At 42.8% G+C, this 12033-nt stretch overlaps 1 protein-coding gene across 1 annotated transcript in view; it reads right to left on the reverse strand.

Moving 5' to 3' along the window:
• Window positions 1-12033, reverse strand: part of TMEM150C (transmembrane protein 150C) — a 334089-nt gene that overhangs the window by 147830 nt on the left and 174226 nt on the right. The window contains exon 2 of the mRNA XM_069742934.1: window positions 7372-7489. The gene's annotated coding sequence lies outside the window, so the exon portion shown is untranslated. The remainder of the gene's footprint in view (window positions 1-7371; window positions 7490-12033) is intronic.

Here is a 12033-nt window from a genome sequence, read left to right on the forward strand (position 1 = left end):
TCCCCCCCCCCCCCGTGCTCCCCCCCACCCTATCATACTTACCGATCCTGCCGGGGTCCGTCCGTCTTCTCCCTGGGCGCCGCCATCTTCCAAAATGGCGGGCGCATGCGCAGTGCGCCCGCCGAATCTGCCGGACGGCAGATTCGTTCAAAGTGCATTTTGATCACTGAGATATAATCTATCCCAGTGATCAAAATAAAAAAATGATAAATGACCCCCCCCCCTTGTCACCCCCATAGGTAGGGACAATAAAAAAATAAAGAATTTTTTTTTCCCCACTAATGTTAGAATAGGGGTAGGGTTAGGGCTAGGGTTAGGGCTAGGGTTAGGGCTAGGGCTAGGGTTAGGGCTAGGGCTAGGGTAAGGGCTAGGGTTAGGGGTAGGGTTAGGGCTAGGGTTAGGGTTAGAGCTAGGGTTAGGGCTAGGGTTAGGGTTTTGGTATGTGCACACGTATTCTGGTCCTCTGCGGATTTTTCCGCTGCGGATTTGATAAATCCGCAGTGCTAAACCGCTGCGGATTTATGGCGGATTTACCATGTTTTTTCTGCGCATTTCACTGCGGTTTTACAACTGCGGTTTTCTATTGGAGCAGTTGTAAAACCGAAGCGGAATCCGCAGAAAGAAGAGACATGCTGCGGAATGTAAACCGCTGCGTTTCCGTGCAGTTTTTCTGCAGCATGTGTACAGCGATTTTTGTTTCCCATAGGTTTACATTGAACTGTAAACTCATGGGAAACTGCTGCGGATCCTCAGCGTTTTCCGCAGCGTGTGCACATACCTTTAGAATTAGGCTATGTGCACATGGTGCGGATTTGGCTGCGGATCCGCAGCGGATTGGCCGCTGCGGATTCGCAGCAGTGTTCCATCAGGTTTACAGTACCAAGTAAACCTATGGAAAACCAAATCCGCTGTGCCCATGGTGCGGAAAATACCGTGCGGAATCCGCAGATGAAATCCGCACAAAAAACACTGGAAATCCGCAGAAAATCCGCAGGTAAAACGCAGTGCCTTTTACCCGCGGATTTTTCAAAAATGATGCTGAAAAATCTCACACGGATCCGCAACGTGGGCACATAGCCTTAGGGTTATGGTTGGAATTAGGGTTAGGGTTAGGGTTGTGATTAGGGTTATGGCTACAGTTGGGATTAGGGGTAGGGGGTGTGGGGGGGTTAGTGTTGAGGTAGAATTGAGGGGTTTCCACTGTTTAGGCACATCAGGGGTCTCCAAACGCAACATGGCGCCACCATTGATTCCAGCCAATCTTGTATTCAAAAAGTCAAATGGTGCTCCCTCAATTCCGAGCCCCGACGTGTGCCCAAACAGTGGTTTACCCCCACATATGGGGTACCAGCATACTCAGGATAAACTGTGCAACAATTACTGGGGTCCAATTTCTCCTGTTACCCTTGTGAAAATAAAAAAATGCTTGCTAAAACATCATTTTTGAGGAAAGAAAAATGATTTTTTATTTTCACGGCTCTGCGTTGTAAACGTCTGTAAAGCACTTGGGGGTTCAAAGTGCTCACCACATATCTAGATAAGTTCCTTGGGGGGTCTAGTTTCTAAAATGGGGTCATTTGTGGGGGGTTTCTACTGTTTAGGCACACCAGGGGCTCTGCAAACGCAACGTGACGCCCGCAGACCATTCCATCAAAGTCTGCATTTCAAAAGTCACTACTTCCCTTCTGAGCACCGACGTGTGCCCAAACAGTGGTTTACCCCCACACATGGGGTATCAGCGTACTCAGGAGAAACTGGACAACAACTTTTGGGGTCCAATTTCTCCTGTAACCCTTGGGAAAATAAAAAATTGCAGGCTAAAAGATCATTTTTGAGAAAATATTTTTTTTTTTTTCATGGCTCTGCGTTATAAACTTCTGTGAAGCACTTGGGGGTTCAAAGTCCTCACCACACATCTAGATTAGTTCCTTTGGGGGTCTAGTTTCCAAAATGGGGTCATTTGTGGGGGATCTCCAATGTTTAGGCATACAGGGGCTCTCCAAACGTGACATGGTGTCCGCTAATGATTGGAGCTAATTTTCCATTTAAAAAGCCAAATGGCGTGCCTTCCCTTCCGAGCCCTGCCGTGCGCCCAAACAGTGGTTTACTCCCACATATGGGGTATCAGCATACTCAGGACAAACTGGACAAGAACGTTTGGGGTCCAATTTCTCCTATTACCCTTGGCAAAATAGGAAATTCCAGGCTAAAAAATCATTTTTGAGGAAAGAAAAATTATTTTTTATTTTCATGGCTCTGCGTTATAAACTTCTGTGAAGCACCTGGGGGCTTAAAGTGCTCAATATGCATCTAGATAAGTTCCTTGGGGGGTCTAGTTTCCAAAATGGGGTCACTTGTGGGGGAGCTCCAATGTTTAGGCACACAGGGGCTCTCCAAACGCGACATGGTGTCCGCTAACAATTGGAGCTAATTTTCCATTCAAAAAGTCAAATGGCGCGCCTTCCCTTCCGAGCCCTGCCGTGTGCCCAAACAGTGGTTTACCCCCACATATGAGGTATCGGCGTACTCGGGAGAAATTACCCAACAAACTTTATGATCCATTTTATCCTATTGCCCATGTGAAAATGAAAAAATTGAGGCGAAAAGAATTTTTTTGTGAAAAAAAGTACTTTTTCATTTTTAGAGATCAATTTGTGAAGCACCTGGGGGTTTAAAGTGCTCACTAGGCATCTAGATAAGTTCCTTGGGGGGTCTAGTTTCCAAAATGGGGTCACTTGTGGGGGAGCTCCAATGTTTAGGCACACAGGGGCTCTCCAAACGCGACATGGTGTCCGCTAACGATGGAGAGAGTTTTTCATTCAAAAAGTCAAATGGCGCTCCTTCCCTTCCGAGCCTTAGTATGTGCCCAAACAGTGGTTTACCCCCACATGTGAGGTATTAGTGTACTCAGGAGAAATTGCCCAACAAATTTTAGGATCCATTTTATCCTGCTGCCCATGTGAAAATGAAAAAATTGAGGCTAAAAGAATTTTTTTGTGAAAAAAAAGTACTTTTTCATTTTTACGGATCAATTTGTGAAGCACCTGGGGGTTCAAAGTGCTCACTATGCATCTAGATAAGTTCCTTGGGGCGTCTAGTTTCCAAAATGGGGTCACTTGTGGGGGAGCTCCAATTTTTAGGCACATGGGGGCTCTCCAAACGTGACATGGTGTCCGCTAAAGAGTGGAGCCAATTTTTCATTCAAAAAGTCAAATGGCGCTCCTTCCCTTCCAAGCCCTGCCGTGCGCCCAAACAGTGGTTTACCCCAACATATGAGGTATCAGTGTACTCAGGACAAATTGGACAACAACTTTCGTGGTTCAGTTTCTCCTTTTACTATTGGGAAAATAAAAAAATTGTTGCTAAAAGATAATTTTTGTGACTAAAAAGTTAAATGTTCATTTTTTCTTTCCATGTTGCTTCTGCTGCTGTGAAGTACCTGAAAGGTTAATAAACTTCTTGAATGTGGTTTTGAGTACCTTGAGGGGTGCATTTTTTAGAATGGTGTCACTTTTGGGTATTTTCAGCCATATAGACCCCTCAAACTGACTTCAAATGTGAGGTGGTCCCTAAAAAAAATGGTTTTGTAAATTTCGTTGTAAAAATTAGAAATCGCTGGTCAAATTTTAACCCTTATAACGTCCTAGCAAAAAAAAAATTTTGTTTCCAAAATTGTGCTGATGTAAAGTATACATGTGGGAAATGTTATTTATTAACTATTTTGTGTCACATAACTCTCTGGTTTAACAGAATAAAAATTCAAAATGTGAAAATTGCGAAATTTTCAAAATTTTCGCCAAATTTCCATTTTTATCACAAATAAACGCAGAATTTATTGACCTAAATTTACCACTAACATGAAGCCCAATATGTCACGAAAAAACAATCTCAGAACCGCTAGGATCCGTTGAAGCGTTCCTGAGTTATTACCTCATAAAGGGACACTGGTCAGAATTGCAAAAAACGGCAAGGTCTTTAAGGTCAAAATAGGCAGGGTCATGAAGGGGTTAAAGGGGATGTCCAGGTTTGTGATGAGTCCGCAGTCATTCTATGTGACTGCAGACTTCTGAATTCTCACACTGCACACTGGACACTGTCAGGATTTTTTTGTGCCGGCGATTTACATACATGCGGTCACGTGCTGACAAGACATGCATAGCCTTACTTAATGAAAATCAATTGAGTGAGGCCGGACAAGTTTAGTTGGAATGTGGCCAGAACTATTCAAATCACATACGTGTGCTGACATGACCGTCCACACTTGCCATCGGCAAGGGAGAATCCTAAAAGTGTGCAGTGCATGCGTTGTAAGAATTCAGAAGCCTGCAGCCACTCTAAGGCTATGTGCACACGTAGGAAATGTGGTGCAGAATTTTCTGCACTAAATCTGCATCTCCTGGCAGAATCAGCAGGTGCGTTTTTTCTGCGTTTTTTTGTGCGTTTTTTGTGCGTTTTTGTGCAGATTTTACCACTGTGGATTTTTATAATGGAGAGGTGCAGAAATGCTGCAGATCTGAACAAAAGTAGTGACATGACTTCTTTGAAATCTGCAGCGTTTCTGCGCAGATTTTACTGTACCATGTGCACAGCTTTTTTTTCACATTGATTTACATTGTACTGTACATCACAGTGCAGATCTGCAGCGTTTCTGCTGCAGAAAAATCTGCTGCAGTTCTGCACTAAATCTGCATCGTGTGCACTGTCAGGATTTAGCTCTGCACGCTGGTTTCATTTCACTCATATGCGATTTCCGTGCTTATGGTCATGTGACAACGAGCTTCTCTTCCTGCTTCTTTCAGTTTTCCACTGACCATTGAGAGAATTAGGAAGAGGAGCTCATCGGCATGTGACCATAAGTTAGGGCAGCACGGTGGCTCAGTGGTTAGCACTGCAGTGCTGGGGTCATAGGTTCAAATCTCACCAAGGACAATATCTGCAAGGAGTTTTGTATGTTCTCTCCGTGTTTGTGTGGGTTTAATCTGGGTTCTCCGGTTTCCACTCACTCTCCAAATACATACAGATAGGGAATCTATATTGTGAGCCCCATTGAGGACAGCGATGTCTGTAAAGCGCTGCGGAATAAGACAGCACTATATAAGTAAATATATATTATATAAGCATAATAAATAAATTAAGTGTGCAAATCGCCTATGTGTTTGGGGAGGGGGCACCAAACGGAATTCTTGCCCCGGGTGCCACGAAACCTAGGTACAGTATATCTCTGCCTGCCTGCGATGTGTCACTGGATTTCCTGTTGTAGTCATAAATCACATATTTATCAGTAGGACATCATCACCATAGGATGAGTAACTTTGCTGCCAAGCATTCCTTTGTATAACCCCACCACCATCACTGATTGGAAGGTTTCTGCCTATGCACAGTGTACATAGAAAGCTTCCAATCAGTGGTGTGAGTAGAATTATACAGAGATCAGCATTCAGAGAACTGAACAGGGATTTTATCAAAACAAGCAGCCCTGTAAGTGATACATCCCTGGAATCAGGTTCTCTGCCTATATATCATACTGCTCTCAAATGCAGTATCAAAAGCCTGGTGACAAATTCCCTTTACGGGGTTAAAGACATACTCCAGGAATGCCACCCTACCATTTTTTCTGAGACTCAATAATCACAGTTTAAGTGAGTCAATTACCTGATAATCTTAGTTTTCAATGGTAGCTTTGTGATATCTATTTTATAATCATTTCACCCTAGTTGCAATGACATATAACTGATAATGCACCGATTTCTTAGTTAGCATGCCCATACACATCAGCCAAGTAGTAGGCAGAGAGCAGCAGCCTGAAAAAATCATGAGACAGGAGCTGTGTCTTAGACTGTTGTCATATAGGATCTGAGCTAAAAAGCAGCTCAACAGTTAAGGCCACCATTCACATTAGATGGTTTGGCCAACAACTATATCCCATACTCAGGAACACCAAATATTCCCATTTTCAATTACAGAGTTGTTGGGTTATCTCCTGTTAAAAAAAAAGAATGGCCGTTGGAAATACAGCAGTCCGGTTTCTTCTATTCCCTGACAGCATCTGTCCAGGGAAAGTCACGAGGACACCATACACATTAGACTATCAATTGATCTAACCAATACTGCGTAGTCATCCAATGTCTATGGTGGCCTTAAAGGAAATCTGTCACCACATATATAGACTGCTGAGAAAAGTGAGACCTGTATATCTGTTCTCAGATGCCTTCTTGTTGATAAATAATCTTTTATCGCTTCATGTAAATGACCTCTTCCAGGCTATGGGGAGGATGCTGCCTGGAAGAATAGGCTACTTTCACACTGGCGTTGTTTTGAATACGTTGCAATGCATCGTTTAGGGGAAAAAACGCATCCTGCAAAGTTGTTTGCAGGATGCGTTTTTGCCCCATAGAGTAACATTACCGACGCATTGCGACGTATTGGCACACGTGGCAACCGTCGTGCGACGGTTGCGCTGTGTTGTGGCGGACCGCCGGGAGCAAAAAACGTTAAATGTAACGTTTTGTGCTGCCGACGAACCACTTTTTCCGACTGCGCATGCGCGGCCGGAACTCCGCCCCCACCTCCCCGCACCTCACAATGGGGCAGCGGATGCGCCGGAGAAATGCATCCGCTGCACCCGTTGTGCGGTGCAGCAAACGCTAGCGTCGGAATCTCGGCCCGACGCAATGCAACGGGACGAATCCGACGCTAGTGTGAAAGTAGCCTAACTCTGCCTCCTGAGCTTATTTTATATGAAGGGGGCATTCCCAGTGTGATGTGTAATGGCCGATCTCTGCTCTCCTGATCTCACTGCAGAGCTGTGTGTGATTAGAACTGACACATTGGCAGGTTTCTCTCAGTTCCAGCTTCCATCTCACAGGCAGACAGGGTTGTAATATTGTTGCAATACAGCAGAGCTCAGAAATCTGCAAAAAAAATGCGTTTGCAAGAAAACAAAGTTCATTTCTCCTGTTCTGTGTTAGTTACTTGTCTCACACTGGTAACTCCTCCTTTTATTTAAAATAAACTCTACAGGCGGAGTTATCTCCCCGGCAACATCCTCCCCATAGTTTGGAACAGCTCATTTACATACAGGAAAAACATGGATTTCTCTGGAATAAGGCAGCAGATCGCAGAAATCAAGGTATCATTTTATTGTGCTTTCTATGACCTGCATGCCCATGTAGTTGGCTTAAGAAGGTTGATCCTACTGACAGACTCCCTTTAAGTATGTAAGGGAAATAAATAGCAGGCAAGCTTCACTTATAGGCAAGTAATTCGCTTTGAAAAGATATATTGAAATAAGTTGCTTTAATGTGCTCACAAAAAAAACCAGAACATTTGTCATATAAAAAATAACCACAAGTTTATGTGCTGCCTACATACCTTTTGGTGAATTGCTGACTTATAGGCTCTCAATAAAGGTCAGTGGAGAAATGGAACACTTTGTTCTCGAATTTTCAATAGATGAATATAATTTCTTAATCATCACAAAGGCAATCACCTTAATAGAAAAGGAAATAAATAAAAGACGTTAGAATGCATTAATAAGGCAGTACGTCCTTTCGTTAGTCACTCTTGATGAATATTTCAGCCTATTCCTGTGAGATATATTCTCGCATATTATCCCCTTGTTGAATCTTTATGCAATAATATCACAAATCTTTGCTGGTAATTGGACATCAGCTTTATAGCTTTCGAAATGTTAACTGCAGCGCTGTCATTCATTTATTTTGCTGCGAAGGTGCCATTAGGTGGATAGTAAAACGCCTACTTTATAATGCACTAACTGACAATTGGTAGCTTAAAAGTAATGGTTTCTCCCTGCAAAAAGAACAAAGAAAAGGAAAAAAAGCAAGAAACTACAGCTTGTTACTGTGTGAACGAAGGTTCCTGTGATATGGAGGTGGTGCCATAGGATGACGACTGGCGATGTGCAAACATTGGAACACTTGCATTACTAATATTACTACGAATGTAGACAAGTTATAAATCAGGAGTCAATCTGAATACACTTCCCATTGTGCAACACCTAACAAGTAGCAACAGTCTTTACACAGTAGTAAAGCAGCCTGGCTCAACTTGAATGGCTTTTCAACAGTCCCTGGCAAAGCTTCTTATAACTTATGAGAACAACACAGTTCAGTAGCCGTACGCCTCAGTCACAAGGAATAGGTATACATCTTTCAATTGTAGCTTTTTCTCTATTCTGATTTTGACTTACTTAAGCCATATTCACAGGTACAGTGTTTGGTCAGTTTTTTACCTCAGTGTCTATAAGCCAAAACCAGGAGTGGAACAGTCAAGAGGAAAAGTATAATAGAAACACGTCACCACTTCTGTATTTATCACCCACTCCTGGTTTTGGCTTACAGATACTGAGGTAAAAAACTGACCAAATCTTCAACGTGTGCATGTGGCCTTACTCCCAATGTGTGAGTCAGTACACTAGATGCCTTGTCCAGTGATTGGACAAAGTCTTAAATTGTGGAACATTTCGCTTGCGATGAAGAAAAGGCTTGTATTTATTTTATTTATTTCACTCATTTATAAAGCACAATTAATTCCACAGCGCTTTACAGACATTATTGCCACTGTCCCTGATGGGGCTCACAATCTAAATTCCCTATCAGTATGTCTTTGGAATGTGGGAGGAAACCGGAGAACATGGAGGAAACCCACGCAATCACGGGGAGAACATACAAACTCCTTGCAGATGTTGTCCTTAGTGGCATTTGAACACAGGACCTCAGCGCTGCGAATATACTCGTTACTCGAGATTTCCTGAGCACGCTCGGGTGACCTCCAAGTATTTTTTAGTGCTCGGAGGTTTAGTTTTCCTCACCTCAGCTGAATGATTTACATCTCTTAGCCAGCTCGATTACATGTGGGGATTCCCTAGCAACCAGGCAACCCCCACATGTACTTATGCTGGCTAACAGATGTAAATCATTCAGCTGCAGCGATGAAAACAAAATCTCCGAGCGCTAAAATATTCTCAAAGGACACCAGAGCATGCGTGGGAAATCTCGAGTAACGAGTATATTTGCTCATCATTACTGCAGTGCTAACCACTGAGCCACTGTCCCGTGTACATAGTTTGTTTTTTTAGTTGGAATATATGGATTCAAACCCTGGATGATAAAGAAACAGGTCGGAAGAAGAATCGACGCTGTCGAAATATGGTGCTGAAGAAAGATGTTACCAATACCATGGATGGAAAGAAGAACAAACAAATCAATTTTAGAACAAATCAAGCTAGACATGTAACTCTAAGCAATGATCACCAAGCTATGACATCCCTACTTTGGACACATCACACGAGAAGAGCAATCACAGGAGAAGGACATCATGGTCTGAAGAAGGAACAAGGAGAAGAAGAAGACAAGCAACCTGATGGCTTGATACTTACAAAATAACTGCAGAGAAGACCCTGATGGACCTTTCTAGGCTTGCAGATTGATTTTACTACAGATCATTCATCCAACAATTTGAAATGTCTCTGTTCGAGCTGAAGGCAATAAAAAAAGCACTGGATGCTTACTAGAGTTGGCGGGGCTCTGGCAATCACTTGTCTCTATTGGCTCTGCTGCCTTTCATGTTCGCCACTTGATCTGTCCAGCCTCTATTCTCATTCTTGGGAGAAATAAAGGCATCTGCCACACTTTGGGTTGCTTTAAGGTAGACTGGGCGGCCAACACTGCACTTTCATTTGTTATGAACTCACTCTATGACCTCTGATCACTTGTATGCTTCTGTTTTCTCTTGGTAACTATTATTATTATTTATTTATATAGCACCATTAATTCCATGGTGCTGTGCATGAGAAAGGGGTTTCATACAGAGTTATAGATATCGTTTACAGTAAACAAATTTACAATGACAGACTGCTACAGAGGGGAGAAGACTCTGTCCTTCCGGACTCACATTCTGTGGGATAATGGGGAAGAGACAGAAGATCGGGGGTGCGGCAGCTCAGGTGGTGGTGAGGCAGCAGAATGGTTATTGTAGGCTGTAGGCTTTCTTGAAGAGATGGGCTTTCAGGTTCCGTCTGAAGGATCCGAGGGTGGTGCATAATCGGATGTGTTGAGGCGTGGAATTCCAGAGGATGGCGGATATTCGGGAGAAATCTTGGAGGCGGTTGTGTGAGGAACGAATAAGTGTGGAAGAGAGTAGGAGGTCTTAGGAGGATCGGAGATTATGTGAGGGAAGATGTTGGGAGATTAGTTCAGAGATATAGGGAGGGGACAGGTTGTGGATGGCTTTGTAGATCAGTGTTAGTAGTTTGAACTAGATTCGTTGGGGAATTGGGAGCCAGTGGAGGGATTTGCAGAGGGGAGAAGCAGGGGAGTAGCGAGGAGAGAGGTGGATTAGCCGGGCAGCAGAGTTGAGGACAGACTGGAGTGGTGCAAGAGAGTTAGCGGGAAGGCCACAGAGGAGGGTGTTGCAGTAATCGAGGTGGGAGATGATGAGGGCATGCACAAGAGTTTTGGTAGATTGTGGGCTGAGGAAGGGATGGATTCTGGCAACATTTTTGAGTTGGAGGCGACAGGAGGTGGCAAGAATTTGGATGTGCGGTATAAAGGACAGGGCAGAGTCGAGTTACCCCAAGGCAGCGGATTTCAGGTGCGGGAGACAGCGTGATGCCGTTTACCATAATAGATCAGGTAGGGGGGATACGCGAGATGGGGGGTAACTAGTCCCAATCTCTGCTGAACACTGGCATTACAGTGAAGTGCTCTGTTTTTTCCTCTTCTAATCTGTCCTGTTGCCCAATTTTTGTTTTTGAAAAGACAAAACCTTGATTAGATACAAAAGTGATGAGATCTAAAATAGAAGCTTTTATCATCTTCTTTTTACTAAGGGGAAAGTGGAGAGTTATCTGTTTACACCTAGGCCTGCGACGGGGACAGGGGGGCATCCTCTACGTCTAGAGGAAAGAAGGTTTAATCATAACCACAGATGCAGATTCCTTACTGTAAGAGCAGCGAGACTATGAACTCTCTACCACAAGATGTTATGGTTGATACACTACTGAAATCTCTAGAAGTGAGGGTGTCCACCTCTACACCGTATGGCCATATGAGAGAAAAAAAAAGTTTTTCTGCTAAATATAAGCTGTTGAGAATCTCAACAAGTCTTCAGGAATGGATGCTTCTATGGTCACTACATTTATAAGTCTTAATATACTGAAGAATATCATGTGCATATTTACTCAAAGTTTTTAAGTATGTTTTTCTTAAAATTAACAATTGGTTGTGTTTTTTCACCTTTAGGTCACACTCACAGGTTCAGTATTTGACCAAATACTGAGAATATGAGTATATTTCATTGTTCAGTGGCCTGCAACGGTTCTGGCTCCCACAAATATGGGGCAGTCTATATAATATTAGTACAGCATCATAGTAAGCAGTACCCATCATCTTATATATTTGTAAAAAAGAAAAGTACTTTATGAACTCAGCCTAATAGAGGTGTTCTGACCAAAATTGTCTTTTTAGCATTTATCATATTGGCAGAATATGCTATAAAAGGCAATTAGAAGAAAAAACAAAACCATGGTAAAATATATAACGTTCAGCTCCCATAATACAATAGACTTTAATATATTTTCCCTGTTCACCTGAACATGAATCATTTGTACTACAAAGTTGGTTAAATCCAGACAAGACAGCTTTATTTCTGTATTTTTCATTCACTTGGAAAAAAAAAAAAAAATGAAAATCCTAATCTCATGGCTGGTATATTTCACAAAGGTTAATCATGAGAATGCTCAGAAGAGTAATTTAAAGGTCAAAGTAGATGTTGGAAGTAGGGAGATCAAAGACTGATAGATTTGTTATATCAATAGCGGCACAAACATAACCGCTGTGCAGCGCAGAGATAGCAGGCTCTTTATACAGGTAAAGAAATTGTATTAGATTCTGGGTTTTTGCAGAGGCTGGAAGCAAAAGTTTCAAACACTGCTGACAGTATATACAGCACTCTTCATGCGTTATATAATTTCCTTGTGTAATTAAAGGGAATCTGTCACCCCAAAAATCGTAT

Source organism: Ranitomeya imitator, chromosome 1, assembly GCF_032444005.1.
Source record: "Ranitomeya imitator isolate aRanImi1 chromosome 1, aRanImi1.pri, whole genome shotgun sequence".
Classification (NCBI taxonomy): domain Eukaryota; kingdom Metazoa; phylum Chordata; class Amphibia; order Anura; family Dendrobatidae; genus Ranitomeya; species Ranitomeya imitator.